Below are 24761 nucleotides of genomic sequence, written 5' to 3' on the forward strand. Positions count from 1 at the left end.
ACCATTGAGGCTCCAACCCTTTATTTGTATGATATTAATAAAGAATAAGGTATTTTCCATATTGCTTATTGATCAATAATGAGACAGGAAATAAACACATCACCTTCTATACCATCCAAAACCAAAGCAAGAGGCAGCCAGAAGTTTCAGCGATATCTCCCAGTGAAGCTGTTACATATTTATTGCTAAATACATGTCTTCAGTTTCCACGTGATGAGGCTTAAAAAGACTCTTCATTAGGTTCACATTAAAGTGACTGCCTTGTCATATGAGGAAAAAAATTGGAATTTAAGTCTGTTGGTTGCCATTTTCCTTCCAAATTGAACCAGCAGCTCCAATTCACTCTAAAAGAACATAACTGTCAGAAATAAACTGACACCATAAACTATTGTGAACACATTGATGTGCCTTTTTTTCAGATCTAAATAACGGGTGGCTTTGGAGGAAAATCAGATTTTACTTTAAGAATGACTTTGGGGATCACCAAAAATACCAAGAACCTTACATTTTCTCTCTGACAGAGTCAGAAGGATCCTAATTTTTCTCAATCAGGGACACAGCTCGGTAACCAGTTCTTGGTCGGTCAGGTAAATGGACTCTGACCCACTGACCAGGTGTTGAAAGATATAAGGTATATAATAGGCAAGTGAAAAATGCTCCAATTTTGTGAAGTAGTTTGGAATTGTTCTCCAGTTGACGTTCACCATTTCCTCACCTGACATGTGGGTTTTCCAACTAAAACTGTTTTCTTCTACAGAGACACCCAGATACCCAAAACTCAAGTCAACCCTCAAATACTTTTTTTTAGTGTTTTGTTTGTGTGCAGGGTGTGTGTGTATATGTGAGTGTGTCTCCCACACAACAAAGGCTATATAACCTTATTCACCCAAAGAGTGCAAGAGGAGGGGAGAGGGAGACAAGAGATGTTTTTGTTTACTTTTGTAAAAATTAAATACTTTATTTTTAGAGCAGTTTTATATTCACAGCAAAACTGAAGGGAATGTACTGAGATTTCCCACGTACACCCTGACCCCACGTACCCACAGCTTCCCCACTAGCAACATCCCCGATCAGATGGTGTGCTTGTTACAATTGATGAACCTGCATTGACTGGCACGTCATCATCATCCAAAGTCTATAGTTCACAGTAGGGTTCTCTCTTGGTGTTGTACATTCTGTGGGTTTGGACAAATATATGACATGTATCCATCATTATAGTATCACACAGTATTTTCACCACCCTAAAAATTCTCTGCCTATTCTATCTCCCCAAACCCCTGGCAAACCTTGATCTTTTTACTGTCTCCATAGTTTTTGCCTTTTCCAGAATGTCATAGAGTTGGAATTATACAGGATGTAGCATTTTCAGATTGGCTTCTTTCACTTAGGAGTATGCATTTATGTTTCCTCCATATATTTTCATGGCTGCTAGCTCATTTCTTTTTAGTGCTGGATGAATAATATTCCACTATCTGTATATACCACAGTATTTATCCATTCACCTACTGAAAGACATCTTGGTTGCCTCCAAGTTTTAGGCAATTATGAGTAAAGCTGCTATAAACATACATGTGTAGTTTGCTGTGTTGACTTGTTTAAATTCTAATTTTGAAATAGTTGTAGATTCACAGGAAGTTGCAGAGAAAATGCAGGAAGTTCCTTTGTATCCTCCACCTAGTTTCCTCCCAATGGTTGCATCTTACATAATTATGTACAATGTCAAAACCAAGAAATTGGCATGGATACAATGCACGTGCCTAGTTCTGTGTCACTTAATCATTTGTGCAGATTTGTGTAACCACCACTGTAATGGGTACACATGATACTTCACCACCACTTAGTGGTGCTACCTCCTACCAACAGTGCTACCTGTTGATTTTTGTCCCCCAAAAAGATGTGTTCAACTCCTCACCCCCAGTACCTGTGAATGTGACCTGATTTGGAACTAGGATCTTTCCAGATGTAATCAGGATGAGGTGGGGTCATTCTGGATTAGAGTAAGCCCTAAATCCCATGCCTGGCATCCTCATAAGAAGAGAAGAGACACAGACACACACACAAGCAGGAAGACCGTATGAAGATGGAGATGGATATGGAGTGATGCATCACAAGCCAGGGAATGACAGGGATCGCCAGCAGCTACCGGAAACTGGAAGAGGCAGGGAAGCATCCCAGTTCTCCCATGATTTTGGACTCCTAGACTCCAGAACTGCTAGAGAATAAATTCCTATTTTTTTAAGCCGCTTAGTTTGTGATCATTTGTTATGGAATCCCTAGGAAACTAATGCATGCCTCTTTATCGTCACACCTGTCACTCCGCCGTCCACTCAACCATCCCTAACCCCTGGCAGCCATCATCTGTTTTCCATTTCTCTAATTTTGTCATTTTGGTAACGTTATATTAGTGGGATTACACATAAGTGATCTGTTAAGATTGGCTCTTTGCTCAACATAATGACCTTGAAATCCATTCACATTGCAGGTATCTGTAACTGACTTTTTTTTTTTTTTTTTTTTTTTGCGGTACGAGGGCCTCTCACTGTCGTGGCCTCTCCCGTTGCGGAGCACAGGCTCCGGACGCGCAGGCTCAGCGGCCATGGCTCACGGCCCAGCCGCTGCACGGCATGTGGGATCTTCCCGGACCGGGGCACGAACCCGTGTCCCCTGCATAGGCAGGCGGACTCTCAACCACTGCACCACCAGGGAAGCCCTGGAATTGACTTTTTAGCTGAGTAATAGTCCATGGTGTGGATGTACCACAGTCTGTTTTACCATTCACCTACTGAGGGACATTTGGTGGTTTCCAAGTTTTGGTTATTACAAATCAAGCTGCTGCAAGCAGTTATGTACCTTTATTTGTCCAAACATGAGTTTTCATTTCTCTGGAGTAAGTGCCCAGGACAGCAATTTGGGGCCATATGATAAGTGTATGTTTAGTTTTTCAAAGAAATGGCCACATTGTTTTCCAGAGTTGATGATGTACCTTGTTATATACCCACCAGCAATGTATGAGATTCAGATTCTCCACATCCTCACCAGAATTTCATGTTGATGCTGTTATTTAGCTGATCTAATAGGTGTGTAGTATAACCCATATGGTTTTTAAACCTGCATTTCCCTAACAGCTAGTGATGTTGAACATTTTCCCATGTGCTTTTTTGCCATCCACATACCCTTTTCAGTGAAATGCCTCTTAATGTCTTTTGCACATTTTCTAATTGGGTTTTTTTTTTTAAATGTTGAGTTTAAGAGTTCTTCATATAATGTAGATACTAGTCCTTTGTCAGATATGTGGTTTACAAATATTTCCTACAAGTCTGTAGCTTGTCTTAACTGAGTCTTTCTCTTAACAGGGTCTTAAGGCTCTTAACAGAGCCCTTCACAGAACGAAAGTTTTTAATTTGATGTCCAGCCTACCAGGTTTTTCTTTTATGGGTTGTGTTATTGGTGTCATATCTAAGAACTCTTCCCCAAATCCTAGGTCCTGAAGATTTGTTCCTATGTTATTTTCTAAACATTGTATGGTTTTATGTTTTACATTTAAATCTGTGATCCATTTTCACTCAATTTTTGTGTAGGTGTGAGGTTGAGCTTCCGTTTTTTTTGTCTGTAAGTAATTTCTCCATGGCTTTGTTTACTTATATCCTTTTTACTCTGAAATTAAAGTACATCTTTTTTTCTAGTTATTCCTCATTCTTCCTTCTTTTGAAAGATGTATAATATCTCCTATGACAATAAATATATATATAAAGGCTAGTGAAAATTTGGTGTCCAAGGAATAAATGTCTGTGTGGAGATTTTGATTATTTTTAACTTTTATTTAATGACTGACCAATGTAGTTTTAGAAATACACACCAATCTGGCGATCGCTAACAAAGTTCATGTCTCCCAGGAATTGACCGGATGCAACCTTAGGAAGCTAGTACCCTTACCAGAGCAGGTGTCTATAAATCCAGACAGTCATGAGTGGTTTTTTTTTTAATTATCAGGAAACTGTGTGTGAAACAAAGCAACATATAAGAAAGAAGAAAACCTTTGAAAGGATAGGAAGTTAATATGACATCCAGGAAGCAGTTAGACCTCAGTTGAGAATGATCAGAGCAGCAAGGAAGGAAAAGGGCCATGTGCACCAGGGGCTTTCTCCCCAAGGGAGCATGGCCGAGCCCAGGTGGTTAGCTTTAGTCACCTCTGAGGATGAAGCCCTTTGTCTCCACTGGGTTACCAGACGTCCTCCTAGTGTCTACGGGCAACTCCTTTCAGAATTGCCCTCAGTCACATAAGAAAATACTAATAATTATCATTCTTTAAAGTCATGCGTGCACACACACACAGGCATATACACACCATTATCAAAAATGCCGACATGCTAGTTGGACATTCCTGATTCACCATACCTGACTGAATCTGACTTTTGGCCGTTTTGTAAACATCAGTGTGACTTTCATAGGATACGCTGCTAGGTTAAATTTTTTTTTAATTGGGCTTTAATTAAGAGAAAGAGAGAGGGAGAGACAGAGAGAGAGAGAAAGGAAGAAAAGAAAGAGGAAGGAAGGAAGGAAAGAAGAGAGGAAGGAAGGAAGGGAGGGAGGGAGGAAGAAAGGGGGAAAGAAGTCCAGGCTGCCTCATTTGGGAAGTATGCATCCTTCCAAAGGGATTATCCTGAAGGAGGCAACCACTTTTTAGTGTGTACCTTTGAGTATGTTTCTTTAAAATCCATAAACATTGCTTTATTTTGTTTTTCTTGAAAAGTGGTAATATTTAATTAAACATACTTGGGGAAATTTCCCTGACTAAATTTTCTTATTAAAAAGTGTTTCTTGGGCTTCCCTGGTGGCGCAGTGGTTGAGAGTCTGCCTGCCGATGCAGGGGACACAGGTTCGTGCCCCGGTCCAGGAAGACCCCACATGCCGCGGAGCGGCTGGGCCCGTGAGCCATGGCCGCTGAGCCTGCGCGTCCGGAGCCTGTGCTTCGCCGCGGGAGAGGCCACAGCAGTGAGAGGCCCGCATACTGCAGGAAAAAAAAAAAAAAAGTTTCTTTCCAGGGACTTCCCTTGTGGTCCAGTGGTTAAGACTTCACCTTCCAATGCAGGGAATGCGGGTTCGATCCCTGGTTGGGGAGCTAAGATCCCACATGCCTTGCAGCCAAAACACCAAAAAACAGAAAACAGAAGCAGTATTGTAACAAATTCAATAAAGACTTTAAAAATGGTCCACATCGAAAAGAAAAATCTTTAAAAACAAAGTGCTTATTTCCAGATTTCAGTTCAACTGGACATCCCCCCACTCCCCATATTATTTTTGGAGCTTCATAGGTTTTCCTTGGCCAGGAGAAGAACATTGTGATACAGTGAAGAAAATACGGGCAGGACTTTTATATAAAGGGAGTGGATAACACACATTTATTTTGGCCCTTCCTTGAATTCCCACTGTAAAATATGGAAAAAGATTTTTTGAAAGATGTAAACTCACAAATTTTCTTCTAAAGAGGGTAGGAAAGAAAAGCAGCTACATTTTGGAAGCTAAGCAGAGAAATTTCCATTTCCAGAAATAAGACACATCAGGGTATTCAGATCATCTTCCCCTTTGAAAGTGATAAAATGATGATTCAACTCTAAAGAAGCTTATTTTTAAATTATTGACCAGCTGACAGGATAAGTAATTATCAGGATGGACTATAAGCCTGTAACCAGAGGGGTTAGCCAGGCACCAACAGCTTTTGTCCTGCGGGCACCAGCTAAGCCAAGCAAAGATAAAACTCCATGGGCTCTTAAAGTTTGGAGCCATGCAAAAGTGCAGCTTCACAGGAAGCCATGCCCTCAAGGTGCTGGTATCAGAAGGGGCCACACTCTCAGAAGAGGAGCTACGAAATAAACCCCACCCGACACACAGAACCAACTCATGCACCTGGAAGAAAAGGGAATGTCCTAAATCTGATAAGGGGCAGATACAAAACAAAGTGAGACAAAGACAAAACAAAAACCTACAGCAAAATCCTACCTATCCTGAAATGTTGAAATCTGCCCCTTTCAGATCAGAAGCAGGACAGGAAGGATTGCTCTCAACTCGTCACCTCGGCACCACGGAGGTGCCAAAAGTGGAAGGTGTAAGACAAATAAGCATGAGGGTTGGGAAAGAAAGAACAAAACTGTCTCCTTGAAACTGAGCAGGACCCTGTGGGGCTCCTGGGCACAGAAGCCTTTCTGTCCCCCATTTCTTGTTGGTAGGGAACAGACTGCAGCCTCGGTGACCTTCCCTGAGTTCCAAAGGGCAATTCGAACAGTTGCTAATCAAGGGAGGTGCAGCCAAGAAACCACCTGAGGCGAGATTAAAGGGGCCAGAGAAGCTCAAGAGGAAGATCACCTGAAACCAGATTAGAAGATTGCGGCCCTGCACACACCCTAAACTTATGAGCAACCCCGCCCTTGAACTTTTGCTGTAAAACTCCTCATCAGATCTTCCTGGATTGGGACACAGTTTTTTGGGCAAGAGCCTGCTGTGTTCCGCTTTGCCTGGCAAAGCAATAAAGCTGTTCTTTTCTACTTCACCCAAAACTCTGTCTCCGAGATTTGATTCCACACAGCGCACAGAGGCTGAATTTTTGGCATCATTCCAAGAAGGAAAAGAATGAGGATGCTCCGACAGCCACTTTCCAGCCTGGTCCTGCCAGTGGATTCAGGCTGTGACCTTGGGCAGCTTCTCGCTGGACTTCAATTTCTTCACCTGTGAATTAGTATTAACAAAGCCCCAAACTATGTTAGCTGGTTGTAAAACCAAAATGAATAAGAGCAACAAAAAGAGAATTGCAAAGATTTATGCACTATACAAAGATAGGATATTGTACATATTACTTTTATCCCTGGTATAGTTTTGTGTTTAGAGATTCATAGAGTAAGCGAAATAATGTGACAGATTTTGTAGCAATCATTGGTTCACCCATATAATTTATTCACTCTGGGCAATTTTGTCCTTTGTATTCATTGGAAATAAAAGGCCTGCTGGAAAAGCAAATGTTTTCATGGAAGAGTTGATGCAACAGTATTCTCCTAAATTTATTTAATAAAAGGCTGATTCCAAAGAGAATGAGAAAATACATTCTTAAAAATAAGAGTGTGCAGGATGCAAAAGAATGTATTCCTTTGTGTACTTATCTGTGGGAGAGTTGCATCTTCATTATGCAAAAATGAAGAGCCCTCAGGTGTCCTCAAACAAAGGGAGATAACACAGATGTGCCTGAGAAATACTGTAGATAAATGTAAATTCACTGTAGAAAGACAGTATGAGGCAAAACTTTGTTTAGGTGGAAGGACCCTAGCAAAAGAGATTTAAATCAATGAAGCACCAAAGAATCTTATCACACTGAGATCGCCCCCTAAGGCCAACCTGAAGCAAAAGACTTTATAGGAGATTTATATCAAAGAAAAGCTTTTATCAGCTTTTTAGATAGCTTCGATTTAACTTGCAGTAACAATTGGATTCTTCTCCAACCCTGGGATTTTTCTTTTGTTTGAGAGAGAAGGAAGAGGGTAGGAGGGAGGGACTGGTGATGAAAACGTAAATAGAGATGAGATGAGGCTTAAGGAATGTTTTATTTTATAACAATTTTTAAAAATATTATTTGAGTTGTGTCTCATGCCTATTTTAACAATAATTCTTTTAACTGGGAATTTATTACAAGCAAATATTATACTCATAACTATTCTTCAGATATCATATACACATTAAGCTAAGAGCACCCATTAATAATTCAAGTCTTTCATTCCCTTTCATCCTATTGTCTAATACTTAAGATGTTAATGTGAAGAGAAATTGTGCAAATAGCATTCTACTGTTACAGTATTAAAATAATGGAGGGATATGCGCTCTCAACCCTTTTACGAAAGTCATGAGCAGTCAAGTAGGAAATGAGAGCCATGTCAGTCATACTAGAATAATCCCTCCAATTGATTCTGGCCTCTTATCAAATGTTCACTTTTGCACAGAATGGTCCTTTCTCACATGTACATTTCTTTCTCCCTTCCCTTCTGCAGCCTGTCCCCAGATGCTTGTAAACAGTTGTGCCTGCAAGTAAGCCAAGAAGCCTTCTCAAAAACATCGCACATGGCGAAGCAACTGGCCCCGCCTCCATCAGCAGATGCCAACAGCGTTTCATTTCCTGTTCGTGAGATCCTTTGGTCATCAGTGAAATCTGTGTGAGATGTAACTACAAACGACAGTGACAAGGAATTATCTGATTTACATGATAAGTCACATGCCAGGAAGTTCTGTTGATCAGCTCCGCTCTGTATTTCTCCGTAAGTTGCAAAATCATTAGTGATATGAAGTGTCACTTACACGTGGAAGAATTACCACAGGAAAAAACTCTGCTCCACTTGAGTAATGTGATGGCCACTTGACCAGTTCAAACCTTGGGGTGTAGCTAGGTGCTTCCCACTCCTTCACTCTTCAAGTAGATTATAGAATTGTTCTCTCATGCCAGAATGGGGAGCCTTGTGTGGCTGGATGAAAAATCTGATGGGTTTACAAATCAGTTTGCTTATTACTCACTGAGCCCTCTATCCGGATACCCTGTGGCCCACGAGGGCTTTGAATATTTCAATCCACACAGATGGACTGGTGCTCCAGAGCCTGGCAACATTTCGCAATGCATGCCTTGCAAAATCTCTGCTTTTATGCAAATGAAAGACCCTCCGCTTTACCCCTACTATCAACTTAATTAGCCAGATTTCTCTGAAAGCTAGCTTGCTGCCTCCAAGCTAATGAAGGCTCGCCACACTCTTTCTTTCCCAGATTGTGCTTAATAAACAGAAAGTGGAGAAGGGAACGAGGAAAAATCAGAAGCAGCTGCAGTACAAGCAGGAGTGAAGGAGAGCTGATTTTCCCCCAGCCAGCAGGGATGTCCCTGCTCATGTATTCACAGAAGGTGGGTATTTAAAAAGAAATGTGGATTTTGCTTTCACCTAATGAAGCTTTGCTATTTTTAAAGGATCACACTGTGATCGCCATGGTTGCATTAAAAGATAATGGTCGCTGGTGTTCTGTGTGTTATTTTTAGCAGGAAGCCTAACACAAAACCTAAGTTAGGCAGCGTGATCCTCATGCCTCCCAAGGGCCTCATTAAAATGAGATGTTTCCCTCCGGAGGCTAGCTCAGTAAGCAATGTTTAAATTTCTTGATCAGGCTGCACCGAGTTGCCATACAAGAAATGGTTTCGAGAACAAATCCTCTGTCAGGCTGTGGCCCACACCTTAACAGGAAAATCCCAGTTACTTAAAATGTCAGGAAGGAAATGGTCTTTGGATGAAAGATGTTTAGAATTTTCATCGTTCTAATTAGGAAATAAGAAGGTATCTACTCAGCTAGAAAGTAACTGCCCCATCAAATTATACTTTCCTTTGAATAAGCCAATATCAGCTTAATAGCATTTTGCCAAATAATGAAGTCGTGAATATTAATCTTCATTTTGAACCCAGGTTGAGTACTAACTGTTTCAAACAGAAAAAGCTGGGATTCTGAGAATAAGGCCTGTTTTAAACTAGTCAAAATTGTTTTTATAACTGGCAAGTAGGCACACCTGTGATAAAACATTGCTCAGTTCCTCCGTGCTATTTCAATATCCTAAGTAATTTTCATTGCTGAAAGCATTCCCTCCTCATGTATAAGTATATAATATATCTCCTTATATTCTCATGTATAAGAATCTCCTCATGTATAAGTCCCTAAAATGCCAAATAAGTAAAAATTATTCTACGATGAATGCAGTATTCCATTTCCTGCTGTTGAAATGCAGATTATTTTATCCGGCTGTGGTGGTGTGAGGCTTCAGGCCCATCGGCCCTTCTCCATCTCTCATTTTTCCATTCCTGGGTGAGCCTGGGAGCCCCATTCCTTTGTAGATGAAGAAGAACCAAGGCCCACCTCAAGATGCCGACCCTAAACCTACAACTGTAAGGACATTTGTGTCATAGATGGCAGCTCAGCTGGAGGCCAGGCTGCCAAGACTTTTTCTCAGGGTTTTCTGTACATCTGAGGTTCTCTGCCAACACATGGTCTGGTTTGCTAACATGCCGCCCTTTCTTCTGAAGATGACATCTATTTAAAACCACCGACTTTCCCAGCTGGTTCAATTTTTTTAAAACTGTCTTGGATGACAAGCAGTCCCACAATAGGTCAGATTATCGATGGAGTGACCCAAATCAACAGGAAGGCTGGAAAAATCTTCATGAGCTGAGTTTGATCTAGACGTTGAGCTGAGTCTATTAGTCCAGCTTGTGAATTGATAGCTACTTGACCCCCGAGGTCAACATCCTTGTGTTTGAGTCAGAACTGCTTCCAAGCCCTCCAGATGGGTTGGTGGTGATGCCAGGCTATTGCCATAAGAATAATTCAGAACTGCCGTCTGCTTGGGAATAAACGATTTCATAGCAAAAGCGGTGTGCTTACCTTGGGGGTAAGTAACTCCTGGGGATAACCATTTGTACCCTATTCCCAAGCCTTACTTTACAGTTTGAAAAGCACCTTGCAAGCAAGTAAAGATGTAATTATGGGATATAGTGTTAGTGCTTTGTTTAATAAGAACCTCACTTAAAATTTTAAATTGACAGCTATGGTGTTTTTTTAATGATCTACTTTTTTGTTTGTTTATTTTAAAACTAAGTTAAAAATAAAAGGCTAATGAGAAAAAAAAAAAGTGATGTGCTTAAAGATTCCTGAACTGGACGAATCCTAGTCCAAATGAACAGCAGCCCCAGGAAGGCACACAAGAAATAGGCGTTGAATAGAGCAGACCCAGGGCAGCCTGGACGCCACATAGTGACGTGGCCAGGTTCACCAGTGACAGATGACCACAGCGCGTCGATTAGGTCATGCCCAGGGCCATTTTTCACCTCTGCATTTCTCTAGGAAACTTCGATTTCAGGAAGGAATTAGACTGTACATGTATAGTCTAATATCAAAACGTGTCACATTTATTTTAGCTGCTTTGCAGAGCCAGACCACTTTAATCTACTCATTCAACCAACACATTTGCCTACGACACGACAGGCACTGGAAACAAGATGCAGTATACGAATTTGACACATTCGTCATCAGAACATCCCCCAAGGTCCCGGGGCTCCGGACATAAGGTAAGTGTGGACTGAACTGAATTGCTGACTATGTACTTCCACTCGTGTGCACTATGCCTCAATCACCTGCTGAGTACTGAGGGGAAGAGAGTTCACGTGGGTGGTCCTGTCCCCACTTCACAAGAAGTTTGGGTGGGTCTGAAGCCCAGTGGTCTGGTCAGGACCAGAGACTAAAAGCAGATGTGTATTCCTGAACTCCACCTGTAATTCAGGTTATCTGACTGTCCTGAGAAATAACACACGGCTCACTAATTTAGACCAGAAACATAACACCCCACCTGGCCAAATAGCCTTTCAAGTATATTTTAATTACCATCAGGACACGAAGTCTAGGCCCTCTCTTCAGACAAGGGAAGGAAAATCTTCCATTCCTACCCTCAAGGTCAGACAGGAGACACGCAGGTACAAGTATGATTGAAGAAAATGATTTAACAGAAGTGAAGAGAGAAACACTACGTGACGGAAATATTCTGCACCAGGCAAGCGCAGAAAATCTCCCTTAAAATTCTTAGGATTTCATTCATTCTTACTCTGTGCCCCACTCCACCACCTCATGTATGAATACAGAGTGGCTAAATCTCTATTTCATATACATCACTGTTAGCTCTTTGGTATTCACAGAATGGGTACAATTCTAAAATTGTACATTATTTATATTTACCAACTTCCTTCCATGGTCCCCAGGCCTGTCGTCTGGGCATTTCGGGTGCTATTGATGCTCTGTCCGAGTCTGCCCTCCCAGAACCCACAGACAGGGGCTTAAACAACAGACACGTACTTCTCATGGTTCTGGAGGCCAGGAGTCCAAGATCAAGGTGCCGGCATGTGGGTCCTGGTGATGGCTCTCTTCTGGTGCAGAGAAGTGTCTTCTCACCTGGAGGAAGGGGCAGGGGGCTCTCTGGGGTCTCTTTATAAGGGCACTGATCCCATCGTGGGGGTCCACCCTCATGACCTCATCACCTCCTTGACACCATCACCTTGGGGGTTAGGTTTCCACATATGAATCTGGGGGACCCAGACACTCAGTCCGTAGTAGGCGGCTTGGCAGTGTACTCTTTGCTGCAGCCCTGACGGCCCACAGCTCCTCATTCAGTGTCTGGGGTGAACGTTGTTTGCCATGGGTGTTCTCAGCTACAGGCCCTTAAAGCACAAAATGGCTTTGGGCCCTTCGGGGACACACGGGGCTTCCAGCCACAGACCACTGTCCACCAGCAGATTCAGTGGAGCCGGGAGGCCAGCACCACTTGCCACAGCCCTGTCCCCCAGAATCACAGTTCGTCTGCCTGAGAAGAATGAGCAGAAATGGGAACCCCACTAATAAGGGAGAGGTTTCTCCAGATCCCGTGTGTCAGTCGTCCTGCGGCCTGTGCTGAGGCTTGCCAAGGACGCTGACTTAGAAGTAGGTAAAGTAAGTTAGGGCACACATTGATTCCTGCTAAGTCGCGTCAGGAGCGGAAGCAGAGTGACCGATGGCCCCTGCACGGCCGCTTGGAACCTGATTTCCATTCCTGTGGTTTCACCTGCTCACATTCAGAATCCAGGGGATGCTACTTAACACAGAGAATAAGAAAGGACCCCACGAGCAGGACAGACTTCTGATTAAAGATGGCTTTTCAGGAGGTTCTCTGGGGGCTTTGTGCCTAGCGTGTGTCTCCGTGTTTTCACTTCTCGAAGGACCACAGAAAACGAGCCCCAGGGAAACCCACCCAGTGTCCACATCCTGTCCCGGATTGACAAGTCCCACCTTCTGCACCCCTGATTCAAGTCTATGAATTCAAGACCACAAGACGTAGGTGCTTTCTGGTCCAGGTCCTGCTCTGGAAGAAAAGTCAGTTTGCAGATATATGTGCAGAATGCCAAGACTGTTTCCGTGGGTACACTGACCAGTGTCAGCCTGTCAGAGGGGCCGTCTGTCCACCTCATCTGAGCAGCTCCGTCTCCCCGCCCCGCTCCCCTAAACCACCGGTCTAACCCCGCTGCCCACAGCGGGCGTATTCATCAGCGGGCTCACCTTCAGTGAGCACGTCACCGCCACCCCCTGGGTGTGACCCACAGAGACAGCCGTATTTGTCCACTGCATCTCCAACAACTACAGCGGTTCTTGGCGTGCAGTAGGAATCCAGTAACTACTGTTGAATGAATGTGTGAATATTTACACTGACTGATTACAGTGGGAGAGAACAAACAAACAAAAGGAGGAAATGAAATTTTCACTTTGAATTCTTGAAATTTGATTTTTAAAATCTATAGCAAGTATTATGTTACAATTTTTAAAGCTTTGAAAATGACAAATCCTAGATGTAAATAACCCTTAATCCAAAAGGTGACCCTTTCTGGAAAGGCTCTCGGGCTAAAGAAGGGGAGAAGGGACAGTTTGAGGAGCTCTCAGCTGCACCCCCAATCTCTTCCTCACCTCAGAAACACAGCAACACACACGGAGTCCTGAAGCCCATCTCAAAATTTCTCTTCCCTCCAATGCAAATAGGAGAGACACTTACACACAGGAGGGATTCGGGTCTGTGCTTCCAGATGTGTCCACGAAGACCACTCAGCCTTTGAAACTCCCACCCTGGGAGCCACTGACCCTGGGCCCCTGAGGCTTTCGGGACATTGCTGGGCGTGTGACCACAAGTGGGTGCTAACGGCCCTGTGACCGTGAAGTTACCAGGAAGCTGCTGGCAGGTGAAGGAGCCTTGCTTCCTGGGGTGAAGACCAGGTGCCAGTGTCATTAACGTGGGTCAGTTTTCCTTTACGCTCCATCTGGAAAGCTGTGCCTCGTTGAGGACAACTAGGTTTTCTGGATCGGTTGTGTTGGGAAAAGCTTTGTAGGGGAGGAAGAGTTGAAAGATCAACAAAGGAAAGGTTCTGAGAAATGTGAGGACTCTATGTTTTGTTATTTTTCGGTGACCCCCAAACAGCACTGGGTGCAGGGGCCTTGGCAAGGCCCAGAGTGTGGGTTCATGAAGCCCAGCAGCCAGAGGAAGCAGTTAAAGCCGTGGGTCAGAGGAGGTGACACCAGCAGCCCCACGGGTCACAGGTCATCTCTGGGTTCTACGTAGCAGCCACACATTGCAAAATAGGAAGAACAACAAGATGAACGAGTGGCAGAAGGGACCCAAAAATCACACTCTCCTCCCCAAAAGGCAGCAAGATAAATGGCCACTGGGACCTAATAGTCTGCATGGTTTGTAGGGATCGAACTGGGAAACAAACACACAGAAACAAAAGCTTGGGCAAGTTGGGAGTTAGGGGTTCAGTTAATGGGTGGTATTTACCAGAAGCACGGCCACAGTGCACTCAGCGGCCTGATTTCACTGGAACTGATGCATGAAAACTGACCCTGCTGTAAGCTTCTCCTGCCCTGTCAGCCAGTTGCCCTCTCTCTGTGTCCCAGGTCACCCAGCCCTCCAGAACTTACAGACACAACTGTCTGCCCTCCTAAGGCCAGGGGTGTCCTCAGGGCTGCTGACATAAGCCCTGGTGGTTTTTAGGGAAGCTCTTTTCTTTTCCAGAGTAGACTATGGAAGTATCCAGAACAATAGAAGGTCAGGGGCAACACATGTGAGCATACTCCATCACTTGGTCAGTTAACCAGGGGGAGTGGTCTGCTGTGTAACTACCACAGATCACTGCAGACTGGGATCACACTGTAGATCTTAAACCCACACAAGAATCAGGTGAGAGGACTGGGGTGAGACAGTAGTTCAGGACTTATTTTTTATTTTTTATTTTTTTGCAGTACGCGGGCCTCTCACTGTTGTGGCCTCTCCTGTTGCGGAGCACAGGCTCTGGACATGCAGGCTCAGCGGCTCCGCGGCATGCGGGATCCTCCCGGACAGGGACACAAACCCACGTCCCCTGCATCGGCAGGCAGACTCTCAACCACTGCGCCACCAGGGAAGCCCCAGAACTTCTTTACATCAGCATCTTGCCGGTAACTCAGCAAGTTACCTAAACTAAGCTGACTTTCCTTCTGGGGTTAAGATGAGTCTTAGATACACTTATGGGTGTGAAGCATGTACCGTAGCACCAGGCTCGTGTACGTGCACTAGAGATGTGAATTACTAGTTAGGCGGGAGATACAGGAGGTCTTCAGAGTGAGGGAAAAGGGCTTGTCCAGGACTACTGGACCCACACCCCACTCCGTCCCCTGTGCTGCTGGCACCAGGACCACACATGAGCAAGTGGTAAGAATTAAACCCACGGCTTCCCATGCTGTTCAGTCACTGCTGCTGCTGGGGCCCTCATCTAGTCGTGGGTTTGAGGACAGACTGGAGCTGCACAGAGGGGCCCCTAAGCCGTCTCGTCCTCCCCAGCCTGAGCCCAGCCTGGGAGCGAGACGGGTCGCAGGCGTCAATCACCACCGGGCACCACGGGTCAGACTCCTCACTCACTCTGGTTCACATGTCTCTCCTTTCTTCTCTGCATCCTCCTCATAATGTCCTAGGGAGCCTCCAGGGCTTTTCTTGTGGGCTCTGATTTCTCACAAGATTGATGGAGTGGGGTATTCCAGATAGTGATAACCTTGGTTAAATAAGTGTTACTGAATTATTTCCTTCTACTTTCAAAGTTCTTTGTAAAATGTGAGCTCATTTCTCCATTCTGTCACCATAAACAGAAGGCAGTGAGCCTAATCAAACATTCCTTTAATGTTTGCAGACCATTCAATATCTTGGGCCATCATTTCTAATATAAAATCTCATCAACGTTTAAATTAAATATAGAGCAGGAGTTTATTCTAGGAAGAACCAACCCGGGGATACACGCTTGACGTGGTTTCTGAGATCAGCCCAAAACATGACCTATTTTTCTTGAGATTTTGTTCTTGCTTCTAACTGTGGAAGGTGACAAACAAGTGAGCATGTGGCCTGATGGATGATTCTGACCAGTTGAATCTGGTTCATTCGAACACATGTTTGTTACATCTCAGCCCTTAAACATGTAAGAGTCAGCCCCTCGCTGAAGGTCTGTCACTCAGAGCAGGACAACTTTTTATGTGGCTTTGTATCCAGCTCATGCCAAAGGAACGATATGCCAGACAGACAGCTTTTCTCTTCAGATAATTACAAGGAATCTTTAAATAACCCTCACTGCAGAGCCTTGATCGACATCTTCTCTATTTGCAAACTTTCATTTGAACAGTCAAAACTGCCACCTAAGCAGGGCTGCAGGTATGTGCCCACAGCTGTGCACATCTGATATGGACTAAGCATGGGTTATCACCGTGGGCTGTAAGTCAGCATCTAAGACATGACATTTGGAGCAGACATTGCGTGATGGTTGTGATAAGGCTCTGGAACCTTCCCTCCCTCTCTGAGCGCAGAAATGTTTGTGTAAAATCAGATCAAATAAAAGGTCTCTCTCCCTGGTCCCTCGGCCAAATCATCTTTCACTTAGTGCAGTTAAACAAATATTGGCCTAGCTCTGTAAGATTTGACCCTTCCAGTGTGCTCTGTGAGTTTATCCTTTGTTTAAAAAAAAAAAGAGCATTTTGAACTCATGGTTTTGCCTCTCTGAGGAGTTTATTCTCTGCCAATCTTCATGAGTGACTCATGTCCTGTTATTTAGGTTTGGACGGAAAACAAGACAGAGAAATAGGTTGTTGTCCCAGGTTGCCATGATGCCTGAAAAGCACCCACATATCGAGACACCTGGAACACAGAGAACCCACCAGAATCTCTCTAGTTTGAGATTGAATCAAAGTCCCCAAAGGGAATCTCATCAGCGCTCTGCTCCAGGACACATGATCTGGGGTCAGTCTTGGTTCCCAGGCCAGCCCTGCTGCTTGTCCAGGGGCCTCAGCTGGGATGCACATTCTCAAGGCTCAGCTGCCTGCTTGGGAAAATAAGAATGGTGACTATCTCCTCATAAGATGGTTGCCACAGTACCGGGAAGGCCAGGAACAGTGCCAGGTGACCCTTGAACAACACGGACCCCATACTGTGCCCACCCACCGAGCAGTAGAAATCTACCTGTCACTTTACAGTTGGGCCTCTGTATCCTCGTTTCCATGTCCATGGATTCAACCAACCTTGGATCGTGTAGTCCTAGTATTTATTTATTGAAAAAAATCCGTGTGTAAGTGGACCCCACAGTTCAAACTCATATTGTTCAAGGGTCAACTGTGTTAGATTCTGCTTTGTTTATTTAGAGTCAAGCAAATTGAGACCCAGAAAGGTTGTGCTTGACCCCAGTGGCACACGTAGTTCATTTCAGTCCCAGGTTCTTTGCATGGACTGACCAACATCTGGGATGTGAAGGGAATGTGGATGTGACACCCCAGGATATACCACTTTGGCACATGGATCATTTTGAGCTGAAGGCGATTGACTGAGAGTCAACAGCTGCTGAAAGCAGCTTTCCAGGAGCTTCCCTCATCTGACAAGGCAGAAACTTCTGAAAATGAGACCGCCATAAATTCCCTCTCTGGGTGGGGGGAGGTTTGGGCCACGAAGAAGACAGAAAGTTGGCATTGAAATGAGTCTTCACAAACAAACCTTACTAAAATAACTCTTATCTTCCACTGGTTTCCCCTTGTATTTACCTTCCCACAATTTACTCCCCCTAGAGGCCCACCCCGCTTCCTTTGGCTGGTCATTACTCCACAATTTATTGCCCTTTGTTAAAATAGTATATAAGCCTCTGAGCCTAACCACTTATTTGTGTTTTCACTTCTTTTCTGTGAAGTCCTCCGTGCATGTAAAAAGTATTAACACCAATAAAAATCTGCATGCATTTTCTCCTGTTACTTTGTCTTCTGTCAGTTTAATTAACAAGGCCCCAGGAAAAAACCTAAGAGGGTAGTGGGAGAGTTCCCTCCCTCCCACAGTGAAACTCAGAGACTCTAGGGTGAGCAGAGCAGGGCAGACCTGACTCCCTCTTCCCACAACCGTCTCCGATCCAGGCGGATCTCTGCTGACACCATGCGTTCTTCTAGCCACAGGGCCTCTGCACTTGTGAGCAACCTCTGCCCCTTGACTGCATCTCCAAATCCAACCCCTTCCATGGCATCCTGTGGACCAGAGTTTAGTAGGAGAAACAAGAGGGCTTCAGCAGCCTAGCCAGGGGTTTCTGTCCAAAGCCAGGGCTTTCTACTCCATTCCCTTCCCCAAGGCCATGGCTGTGCTATTCCCAAGACTGGAATACCTGGAACGCCTCTCTGTTGCACCCATCCCCTCCCTCCAGGAGTTGGTTTAAATGCCATCTCTTCCTCATACACACCCAGTCAGGATCAGAACCCCTGTCACACACCCGGGGCTCCCTGTGCTTTTCCTTCAATATAGTTACAATATACACTTGAGTGTTTTCACTTACCAAAAAAAAAAAATCTTTTTGAGAGATACTGCAGATGCAAGAAGGGCTTTCTGACCTTCCCCTGAAGCAGGTCATGAGACCCTCATGTAAGAGGTGTCCTCCCTCTACCCCGAGGAAGGGAGCCTCCTTGTCTCCAGGATGGAGGGTTGCGGAGAGGAAGCTGAATGAACAGGACTTGCCAAGTCCCACCAGTTCACCTGAGCTCAGATTCTTTATCCTATCACATCCTTCTTCATTAAGCCCAGTATAAAAAGTCTCAGGTTAAACCATTTCTTTGAGTCTTCATTTCCTTTTGGAGGCTCCCGTGTCACATAAAACTTACATTAAATAAATGTTATGTTTTTCTCCTGTCAGTCTGTCTTTCGTCAGTCCAATTTACAGGGTTCCAGCCAGAGAACCCAGGAGACTAGTAGGAAAAACCGTTTTTTTCTCCCCTACAATATCAAGTGAAAAGATAATCCATGCAGTGTTGTGTGAACCAGATTATATTAAATATGCAACATAGACGAATGACCACAATCTGGAAGAGAAAAGCCCCAATGTCATAGAACAGAGGCCTCTTGTGGGTTGCAGGCGGTGGGTGAGTTTTGCTTCCTTCTTCATGACTTGTGTGTGTTTTCTAGATGTTCCCAACGACCGTGAGAGAGACACCTGCATCGGTGGCCTGGGTCAGCCCATCTCAGGCTGCGGCCTCACCGTCCACGTGACCTGCTGGAGGCCCCCAGATCTCTGGGCTGCCATAATGAAATGACCTGCACGAGCGCCGAGCACACACTGGGAGCTCGGCTCTGATGGAACCAAAAGCAGAGAGGAGGCCTGGGATCACCAGGGTAAGGTGTGTGCAGGAGGCGGGCCCATTCTCTGCAAGCAGCTCTGCCTGCAGGCACTGAAGCCAGCAGTTTATCTGAAATGCGAAGGAGATGACAAAGTGCCCCACCCCCCTGAGAAAGTCCTGCCTTGGTGCCACCTGTTAACTGATTTCCAGTGAGACAGGACTGCAGTCCGGGGCGGTCGGTCTTCCAGGGCCTGCTTGGTTGGCATAAGGCTTACTCTGTTGTCTGTAGAACCAGCTCTGCAGTCACGGTGAACGTGGCAAACGGGAGCATAGGTGAAGCGTTGAGGATGGTGAGCCAGCGATTGGTTTCTCTTCTCTCCGTCCCCTGGGATGATATAGAGCAGAGAAGCCAAGGCCAAGGCCTCCACGGATGTGGGTCGGCGAGGGGAGGGAGCCTGGGCTCCTCCTCCCACCTGCTCAATCGCGAGCATCATGCAGGCAGCTGGGGAAGGAGCTGTGTGCTAGGGAAGGAGCAGGTGCAATCTTTCCTGGCTGGGAACACAGCCGTTGTGCACGCTCTCAATAAAGTAGGACTCCCAGAATGTCCCCACGATCCCAGGGCACCTCATGCCACGATGGAGAGCAAATCCACACCATGTCAGTTTTCTAGATGACCTCCGTGGTGAAAAGTTTAGGGTGCATCTCCTTTAACTACTGAATCGGGGCAGAGAGCTCTCGGAAATTACGCTGAAAGCAGAACTTGAGAATCCAGGCAGAGCAGAAGGAAGGAGGCTTTATTCTGACTGACGTCCAGAGCTTGGCGCCCTCTACCCAGCTCCTGTTTCTTCTCCCTACGGCCGCTGCTGTGTGAGGTAGATGCTCGCAGCCGCAGCCAACCGTGCTGGTTTCTTTTCGGTTCCTTCCCTAGAGCCTCTCTAGTAGGAGAAGAGCACCCCGTCTGTGAGCCCTGCCTACCTGCGCACACGTCTCCCTGGCAGCCCCGAGTCCTGTGCAGTTGCTGATTATTTTAATTGAATGATAAAGGATGTGGGTGTGAATTAATTCTACAAGCAGGTAGGGCTAAGGGATGGATTATATGGAGAAGAGAGTCTTTTTAGTGCAAATTCTAGTCCACTCAGGATGCATAACTCGTAGCAGGACCAGTAACCTCAGCAGGGCCGCTTCCTCCTGGAACCTGTGGTCTATCAGGGACTCCCCTTGACGTCCACGGTAGGATGGAGACCGTGGACCAGGGAACGAGCTCAGACCCAAAGCCGCGCGCTTGCTGGTTCTTATCCATGAAATAAGCTGCTGCCTCACTTACCTCCAAAACATCCTTTGAACTCTAAGAGGAGAGATTTTACTTGTTCTCTCTGGGACTGCTGAGAGCACAATGCGAGGATAGGAAAAGTGCACTGGAACAGAAGGGGCAAACCCTCAAGCCCGGAGGTGGGAGATGGGTCTGCTTCACTTACTGGCCCAGGATCTTGGCCCCGTCCTTCCTCTGGGTACGCTGGGCTAGACGGGGAGTGAGAGGGCTGTGCGTGCAGAGGCCACGGATGTTGCTGGAACGGCCTGCACGTGAGGGAGGGATCCATGCGGTGAACCAGGATGGCTGGGCCAGGGAGGCGCCTCCCACCCGAAGGCTGCTTTACAGATGGGCGCGAAAGTGGAGTCGTGAACTTATTGTTAATGTTGTTCTGGCAAACGCTGTGCTGCAGACGCTCCCACCCTCCCACTGCTCCTGCCAGAACGTGTAGTTTGAAAGGACACTTTCAGACCCCTCCTTCCACAGAATTCACCTCTGGAGACTGAGCCCCATCCCGAGAAGGCATGGTCCAGTTAGCAACAGGGAAGCACGCTCACCTGTGTTTCATTCATATGGAAAATGCGGTGAAACAGAAATTAAAGTTTTCTCTCACATCTTCTGTCTCCCGACACCGGTAGACAAGGAGTAACCATAGTAACAGATGCCTGGAGAATGGAGCAGTGGGAGGGGGGTGAGGAAGACCCGGAAAGTGACCGCCCCCCGGCCCTGGGGCCCCGTGTCCTCAGGGAAGTCTCACCTCCCTTCTCTCACCTGGATTTTGGTGGAAGATGTTTTTCTCTTTCTCCCAAAATTACCAGGAAGAGAAATAGACAGAAAAACCACCTTACAAATATAGACTATACTGAATACAGAGAGAAAATGCAGAAGTGAAGCTATTCCTTACACACACACAAATTCCCTCAGACTGAGAGAATCACCTCAGTTTTAAAGATAGAGTGGAAGTTTGCTTAAAAAAAACCCAGCATTGATTGCAAGTGTTTCCAATGACATCAAATAAAAATCAGACCATTGGGGTCATTTCAGAAATAGACCTCTCGCCGTGGTGCTGAGGACAATGTCAGGTCGCTGAGAGCACCTCGGCCCGAGCCATCCTGCCTCTCCCGGGCCAGGAGGAAAGGCTCTCCCTGGGGAGAGGCCTTGAGAAACCATCCTTCCTAAGGGCCCCCCCCTTATAAACAGGATTTTTTTTTTTTAATTACAAAATATCGGGAAGTACAATCTACCAAGGAGGCAAGACGTTCCAGGTGGCAGGGAATGGATTTGCTCCTCAGAATGATGTGCCGGAAAGGACATGAGGTGGGAGGCAGGACTGGCCTCGGGGATGGTTTTCTGGGGCGCAGGACCAGGTTTCCCGCCACCCCCGAGGCCCTGCCCGGAACTCGGTTGAACTCGAGAAAGTGGAAAACACAGCGTCCCCAGCGAGGCTGCCAGCAGAAGCCAGCGCGCCCTGCGCTGCTTTCCTGAACGTTTGCCCAGGCTGCACTTCCAAGGGCATTTTGGCCACAAGAACTGCGCTCAGCTTTGGCCTGTTCACCTCGAGTGGACAGAGGAAGCGTCTCAGCCCCAGATTCTGAGGCCACAGGAGCTGCCAAGAAGGAGGGAGCGTCTGTTCCTGCCTGCAAGATCAGGCCTTCTGAGTAAATATTTGTGTCCTTTGGTTAATTGCATAAAGTATCTTATCTTTATCATGGAGCGGGAGGCATGCATGTTTGTTGACTCCTGCTGTCAATCCATAGGCAACAGGAAATGTTGCAAAATCATTTTAAAAACTCAGTGAGAATAGAATAGAGTGAAACTTTCTTCTAAGGAATAAATTGCTAAATAACTTTTGACCCCTTTAAAAAATAATAGAAGATAATAAAAGAGGCAAAAGGGATTGTTCTGTGTAACCAGCAGTGAGTAGGCAGGCAATTTGATGATAAAAGTACATGCTTGGAACAATAAAGGATACTGTTCTTTTAGCATTTTTTTTTAAAATTTTCTGGATGTGAACAGCTAAGAGTTGACCATTGCTTCTCCATTCCAAATCACATCCCTTAATATGGGAAGAGGATTTCAGACCTTCATTATCTACACGTAGCCTACTGAAAATCAAAGTTTTGGGTTTTTGTTTCTGAAAAACAGAAGTACTCATTTTATCTGACTTGATGAAAAGTGGCATGATTGAGCTCAGAGACCTTGATTACAATCCTAGCTGTGCAACCGTCAGCATTTACCTGCCAGCTTTCTTTCACATTCTGCTTCCTCACTGTAAATGAAGAGGTAAAGGAACCAAATTCTCTGTAGCACAAAAAAGTGATGAGCCGGGTGCATGGGTAGATTAATAAATAAGAAAACAGTAGATTAGATAAAAATGGTAGGTAGAATGATGATAGATTCAATAGATAGTTGATAGGGATAGATGATGGACCCATGGATAATAGATGATAGATTAGATATAGAGAGAGATGATAAATAGATGATAGATAATAGGTGACAGACAGATGATAGACACAATGTAACAGACAACAGATGACAGAGATAGATACATAATAGACACATAGATGAGAGATGATAGAGAAAACAGAGAGATCATCAATCAACAGATAATAGATGATTAGGTAGATAGATGATAGATAGATTGATAGATAGACAGACAGGTGTGTTACTTGAGCAACAACATTCATTCCTGCTCCATGGCGTGACCGTAGGTATTCATAAGGAAAGATGTCAGCAACAATTCAAATAAGAAGTTTTAAGTCCTCAGTACTAATCACAGATGTTAAAGCTGTTATCCCCAAACAGACCAATAGTTCTCTTTAAAATAACTTTTTATTTTATTTTATTTTTTATTGAAGTGTAGTTGATTTACAATGTTGTGTTAGTTTCAGGTGTACAGCAAAGTGGTTCAGTTATACAAATACATATATATTCTTTTCCATTATAGGTTATTACAAGATATTGAATATAGTTCCCTGTGCTATACAGTAAATCCTTGTTGTTTACCTATTTTATATATAGTAGTGTGTATATGTTAATCCCAAACTCCTGCTTTATCCCTCCCCCACCCCCTTTCCCCTTTGGCAACCATAAGTTTGTTTTCTGTCTGTGAGTCTGTTTCTGTTTTGTAAATAAGTTCATTTGTATCATCTTTTTAGAGTCCTTGTCACTTATTTATATAAATGACTGACTTTACTTAGTATGATCATTTCTAGGTCCATCCATGTTGCTGCAAATGGCATTATTTCATTCTTATTTTAGGGCTGAGTAGTATTCCATTGTGTGTATATGTTTGTGTGTGCGTGTGTGTGTATATATATATATACCACATCTTCTTTATTCATATGTTGATAGACACTTAGGTTGCTTCCACATCTTGGCTATTGTAAACAGTGCTGCTATGAACACTGGGGCGCATGTATCTTTTCAAATTATGGTTTTCTCCAGATATATGCCCAGGAGTGGGATTGCTAGATCATATGGCAACTCTATTTTTAGTTTTTTAAGGAACCTCCACAGTGGTTACTGTTCTCCATGGTGGCTGTATCAATTTACATTCCCACCAACAGTGCAAGGGGGTTCCCTTTTCTCCACACCCTTTCCAGCATTTGTTATTTGTAGACTTTCTAATGATGGCCATTCTACTAGTGTAACATAACTTTCTTAAAAAAAGAAAACACTACAGATATTTTTAACCAAGTTGTCATTGATGGCTGAAGATTTTTTTTGTCAGAAAGATCACTGCACGTGAAGGCATCTCACATCACGCTCACTGTTTTAGATATGCTATTTTTAATGAAGGGCTTATGAACATTCTTACGGACTGGGAATTTTTCCTTCTGTCATGTGTACCTTCTGGTTGAGTCTCTCCTGATCCACCAGCTGAAATTCCCACATGGGGCGTGACTGTGCTCAGCCTGAGAAGGTGGAGGATACCTTCATCAGAAATGTAACAGAAAGGTCTTTCTGAGAGAGAAGTTAAAGACTGAATCCCAACAATAATATTTGCAAATTTGAAGTGTCTCAATTTGTTTAGCATAAATAGAATTGAAGTGAACACTAAGAACGGACAAAGAAAAGTGTGCATTTTCTATCAAGATAATGTTGTGACTTTGCAAACGACTGTAGTGTGACAGTGCAGACTACCTAACCTGTGAGGAGCTGTCCCTTAGCTGTAGACACCAAGGTGTCCAACACAGGAGAAAGGGGGCAGTGGGGCAGCTGTGGAGTCCTTCTTTTT

The 24761-nt window shown here is 44.7% G+C and overlaps 1 long non-coding RNA gene across 1 annotated transcript in view; it reads left to right on the forward strand.

The window, feature by feature from the left end:
• Positions 1 to 24426, forward strand: part of LOC117197391 (uncharacterized) — a 416054-nt gene extending 391628 nt beyond the window's left edge. The window contains exons 5-8 of the long non-coding RNA XR_004477979.2: positions 8028 to 8291; positions 8788 to 8920; positions 10974 to 11123; positions 19061 to 24426. This is a non-coding gene — a long non-coding RNA (uncharacterized LOC117197391). The remainder of the gene's footprint in view (positions 1 to 8027; positions 8292 to 8787; positions 8921 to 10973; positions 11124 to 19060) is intronic.
• The last annotated feature ends 335 nt before the right edge of the window (positions 24427 to 24761 follow it).

The sequence above is a fragment of the Orcinus orca genome, chromosome 2 (genome assembly GCF_937001465.1).
Source record: "Orcinus orca chromosome 2, mOrcOrc1.1, whole genome shotgun sequence".
In the NCBI taxonomy this organism is placed as follows: Eukaryota; Metazoa; Chordata; class Mammalia; order Artiodactyla; family Delphinidae; genus Orcinus; species Orcinus orca.